The 5,919-nt window shown below is 31.8% G+C and overlaps 1 pseudogene; it reads left to right on the top strand.

The window, feature by feature from the left end:
• The first annotated feature begins 4,381 nt into the window (after positions 1–4,381).
• On the top strand, positions 4,382–4,483 carry LOC111762307 (U2 spliceosomal RNA; annotated as a pseudogene).
• The last annotated feature ends 1,436 nt before the right edge of the window (positions 4,484–5,919 follow it).

Below are 5,919 nucleotides of genomic sequence, written 5' to 3'. Positions count from 1 at the left end.
TGGAGTCATTTAGATCTAGGCACAGCTCCTAGCTCTGTGAATGTGGACAACTTACTGAGTCTGTTTCTTCATTTATATATTGAATGCCTGGTTTTTCGCAAGCATACCAGATTTTATGGCTTTCATCCCTACTCCCTGTACCAAAGCAATCAAGAGTTCATTCAACAGAAACTAAAATATTAGGAAGGTTTATGCTAAAAATTTCTGATGCTAAGAAACCAACTTTTCTTAATTGTTCACTGCATACCAATGATTAGGTTTTGATGCATGTTTTCATATTAATATTTTAAAAAGTAATCCATAAACATAGTTTAAGAAAAATCCAAAAAGCATAAAAGAAACAGAAAGAAATGAAATCCTCTCTCACTCAAAGTAAAACACCATTAAAAGTTTCACGGAAACTTTATGGAAAAAATAATGGGTCATGTTCTAGTGTATGCACATGTATTTTATTTACATGAATAATATATGCTGCATACTATTCTGCATCTTGTTACTTCACATAACATGTTTAGGAAAATAACTTTCTTCATCAGAGAAATTTATATATTTCAGTAATTAATGATTACAGAATGTATTTACCAAATCTGGCAATGTATACATTTGAAAAAGTAGAAATATAGAATAACATATTTCTGTGAGAAAACAGGGCTGGGGACCCAGTATTCTTCATATGGATTTTCTCAGATTATGAGTGGGAATAGAATTTGTATAGTTGTTAATTAGAATTATAATGGAAACCAGACAGTCTGCACCCATTGCTTAAAGTCTTTCTGCATAACAGGCCAGTAAGAGATGGAAAGAGAAATGAACTGAATTCAAATCACATCTCACCCACTTATTATCATAAATACTGGGAAGATGTCTTCCCCCCCCCCCCCCCCCCAAGCCTCTGTTCTCTCTTATTTAAAAAAAAACGAGGCAACGTCCGGCCAAATTTCTTTTCAGGTTTTTGAGGTAGAATCTGCGAGACTATTTATCTTAAAATATATGTGGTAAGCAATATATGTTATACACTAGATTTTTCTTTTCCAAAGTCAAATTTCACTTTTTCCTGTAAAAAAGTTTTAAAGTATAATTTAATAAACTTCACATATTTAAGATGCACAATGTGATAAGCTTTGACAGATTTATGCATCTGCATAAGTAGGATACTGAAAGTTTCTATTACCCCAAAAAATTTCCTTGTGTCTTTCTGCAATTCTTCCCTCCATCCACCACTGCCCCCAGGCAACCATTTGTCTTCTTATCACGATGAGTTAGGGTGCCTTTTATGAGTTTTAAATGAACCACATCTTACCGTTTGCACTCTTTTTTTACTGTCAGACTTCTTTCACTTAGCCTGATGATCTTGAGATTCATCAATGGGGATTTATCAGAACCTCATTCCATTATATTGCTGAGTAGTATTCCATTTTATGGCTTTAGAGCATTCTGCTTACCCATTCACATGTTATACTTTTGGGACATTTCTAGTTTGGGGGTACTATGAATAAAGATGCTATGATCATTACTGCACAAGTCTTTGGTGAAATTTTTCATTTTTCTTGGGTAAATGTCTATGAGTGTAATATCTTAATCTAATGAAAGTACGTGTTTAATAGTCAAAAAGCTTCTAAACTATCATCCAAAACAGTTGTACTATTTTACACTCCCATCAGCATTGTATGAAAGTTTTTATTGTTTCCCTTCTTCTCCAACTCAGGTTGTCATTCTTCTTATACTAAGCCATTACCATGGGTATACATTGTGATTTTACTTACATTTCTCCAATGGGGTTGAGTATCTCTTCATGTTTTGTTGGATAATTATATTTATTCTTTGTGGAACATCTATGCAAATATTTTGCTCATTTTTCTAAAGGATTTTTTGTTTTCCTACCATTGACTTACAATAGTCTTTTAGATATTTTGGATAGAAGTCCCTTAGTTGATCTATAAGTTATAAATATTTTCTACCTGTCTAAGGCATGTTATTTTTGGTTTATTAATAATGTATTTTGAAAAGTTTTAAAAAAAATTGACAGAGACCAACTTATCAATTCATTGTTTTATGGGTATGCTTTTTAAATTCTATTGAAATAACTTCTGGATATCCCCAGTTTGCAAAGATTTTCTCCATTGTTTCTTCTATAAGCTTTAAAGTTTTAAGTTTTACACTTAGGTGTAAAATTCAGTTAATTTATCTTTGTGCTGTGAAGTAAGGGACAGTGATCCATAGCTATGTGGATATCCAGTTTTTCCGGTACCAGTTTTTAAAGAGCTTTCCAGTGAACCTCAGTGAATTGGCTTGGCACCTTTATTGAAGATATATTGACCATACACCTACATGTCAATTTCTGAACTCTCTAATCTGCTGCTTTGATCTATATGCATTTTCTTTCATAATTACCAAACTATATTGATTACTTTCTTTTTATGGAAAACTTTAGAAACTTGCAGAGTAAATACTCTATTTTATAAATTGTTTTAGTTATTTGAAGTCATTTGTCTTTCATATACATTTTGGAATCTGCTTGTCAGTTTTACAAGAAATCCTCATGTAATTTTGATTTCTGTTGCATTTAATGTACAGATGAATTTAGGTACAATTGGTATCTTAACCATTTTTTTAGATAAGTTTCATTCCATGAACATATCTCCATTTGCTTAGGAATTACTTATCTCAGATATTTTGTAGTATTCAGCATAGTGGTCTTAGAATTACTTTCATTAATTTTTTTCCTAAAAATATTTTTGTCATTAGTGTATATAGATCGTTTTCAAATTCTTATTTCCCAATTATCTGCAACAAGTACATAAAGAATACAATTTATTTTTGTACATTAGCCTTGTATTCTGTGGCCTTGGTATTAGTTCTGTTAGTTGTTCTGTAGACTATTTAGGATTTTCTACATAAAAATCATAGCATCTCCAAATAGGGCCTTTTTATTTCTTTTTTTTCTAAACTTTATGTCTTTTCTTTCTTTCCTTTTCTCTCTCTTTCTGTTTCTGTTTCACTGACTCTGTCTCTCTCTTCCTCTCTCTTTGTCCCTGTCTCTGTCTTTCTTGCTCCTTCTCTTTCTCTTATCTTTGTCATTGTTTGGTGTAATGTTTATTCTGGTTTCATAAAATATGATGGCATTTATTACATTCTCCTCTATATATGGAAAATATTTGCATATACTTGGTATCCTTTTCTTTGCCACTGAAACCTTCTGCAAGTGGATCATTTTTATGTGGTTCAGATAAAATTTTTACTTGTTAATTCACTTTGTTTACTATATAATGGACTTTTCAGATTATCTGTTGTTGTCTTCTTTTTGTATTAGTTTTAATGATTTGTGTTTTCTTCATGTGTTGCTGGTTTCTGGGTGCCTGGGAACACCTGAACATCATCTGGCAATGCCATTTATAACCAGCAATGGAAAAATAATTTCTTTATGTGCATATAGCTCTTGTGCCTCCAAGACAAAAAGCTATGAAGAAAGCTCCCTTCTGCCGCTTTAACAAAGACTGAGGGAAGATTATTAGAATCTATAATCTTGTAAACAGTCTTAAGAAGTAGGGTGTGGTAAATAAGATCTTTTAGGGCAAACAGATCTTAAATAATTACTATTTATATGCCACAATTGATTAAAAGATCAAATTTTTATAGGAGTTTCCAATTCAATTCAGTTCTCATACTTTAACAGGCCACTTATTTGTATCATGGCATAAGATACATAAAGAGGGGGCTTGGATAAAAATAGAAAGAAAGCTATGGGTATTCTGTAAAACAAACAACATTTAAAAAATATGAAACATTTATTATAACACAATGAACTAGATTAAAAGTATGTTTCCATAGGCAAATAACTTGAAGTGAATTAAGCATGCAATCAATATAGTGTTTTATATTTTGAGATGGATGGTAGAGATAGGATCTTTTAGATGGTTTAATACATTAATCTGTATGTGATTATATGACTGGGGTACAAGATTATTAAAAGTACAGAATTCAGATTTCTTCTACTAGATTAGCATGCAGGCCCCTAGTGAAACAATAATTATAATGAACTCTGGACAAAATACATAACAAAATATTTACTATTACATGCATTCGTATCATAGATATATATTTATATATAATTTAGAAACCAAAAAAGCAGGCATATTGTGTGGGGCTGGGGTGGGGAAACAGGAAAAGTGACCAGAATGAGGGTGATAAATTCAAAGTAGGCCATGCTTAGTCACATCATAACAAATCTACTGAAAACCAAAGGTAAAGGAAAACATATATATTGAAAACAACCATAGAAAAACTCATTATATTAAAAGGAATGATTATCTGAATTACTACAGATTTAGTATTACAACCATAGAGGCCAGAAGAAAGTGGAATAGCATCCCTCTTTTTTTAAATCACTTCTCAGCCTTTTGGCTAAGATCATGTGTAGTATCTGTTCTTATCAGTTTAAATTAAACTTTTAAAATTTGAAGTCATTTTATAACATGCACTTGCAAAAATCTAATACACAAGGATTCCATGTAGCCTTTAGTCAGTTTTACCCAATGGTAACATTTTGCAAAAGTATAGTACAATATCAGCACCGGAATATTGATGTCAAATATGTTCAAGATATAGACCATTTCCATACCAACAAGGATTTTTCATGTTTTCTTTTAATGGACACACTCCTGTCTCTACTGCCTTTTTGCTCCCCTTAACTCATGGCAACCAAAAATTTGTTCTTTATCTCTAATACTTTGTCATTTCAAGAATGCTGTGTACATGGAATCATAAGGTAGGTAATATTGTAAGATTTTTTTCACTGCGCATAATTCACTGTAGAGCTCCCAGGTCTTAGTGTGTATCAACAGTATGTTCCTTTTTGCTGAGTAGTATTGTATGGTTTGGATATACCAAAGTTGATTTAATCATCTACTTATTGAAGGACATCAAGGTTGTTACCAGTTTGAGGTTACTAGGAATAAAGCTGTTATAAACGTTCATAATCAGGTTTTTCTGTGAACATAAGTTTTCATTTCTCTGGAATAAATGCTCAGGAGCAAAATGATTGTGTCATATGATGGTTGCACATAGCCTTTTTTTTTTTTTAATAAGAAACTGTCAAAATCTGTTCCAGAATGACAGAGTGGCGACACCATTTTACATCCCCACCTGAATATATGGGTAATCCAATTTCTCTGCACCTTTACCAGCATTTTGTGTTGTTACTACTTTTAAAATGTGTTGTTACTACTCTTATTTGATAAGAGTGTAGAGAAAAAATTGTGGTTTGGTTTGTGTTTTCCTAATGGCTAAAGATGTTGAATATATTTTCATGTGATTATTTAAAAACTCAATTAAATCCGAGGGATAGTGATCATTTTTTACATTGAACATATTGCAGTCTAACTCAGGAACAACAGGTTAGAATTTCTCTTGTCTCAAAATTTAATTAAATGCCCATTATTATTTGATTACATATTATTTATAAAATATATATATGTATGTGTGTGTACAATGTATCTCCATCTAGACTGAGTACTGTTATCACCTAGAATGCATAAAGTGCATATCCTTTATTGTTACCTTATCCATGGGCATCATTATTCAAATTTTACTAATGAAGAAACTTAGGTTCATAGAAAATAATCACAGGCATGATTATAGAAATAATAGCTACCATTTATTGAATGATAAGTATGTATCATTCACTCACTCTTCTAAGTACTTCATTAATACCATCTCATTTAAATCTTACCACAACCCTAACAGGCAAATATTATTTTGTCCATTTTATAAATGAAGATGCTAAGCATATAATTTGTCCAGGGACACTCTGTCCCTAGTAACAATGAAGGCCAGATTCAAATCGAAGGCTATCTGGCCCCAACAGCCATCCTCTTGCAATACAAACACCTTCCTGATGCTGAGAGAAGAAAAGAACATAGG

This window comes from Dasypus novemcinctus, chromosome 18 (genome assembly GCF_030445035.2).
Source record: "Dasypus novemcinctus isolate mDasNov1 chromosome 18, mDasNov1.1.hap2, whole genome shotgun sequence".
NCBI lineage: Eukaryota > Metazoa > Chordata > Mammalia > Cingulata > Dasypodidae > Dasypus > Dasypus novemcinctus.
The sequence above is the reverse complement of the archived record's forward strand: the minus strand, read 5'-3'. Positions and strand labels throughout refer to the sequence as shown.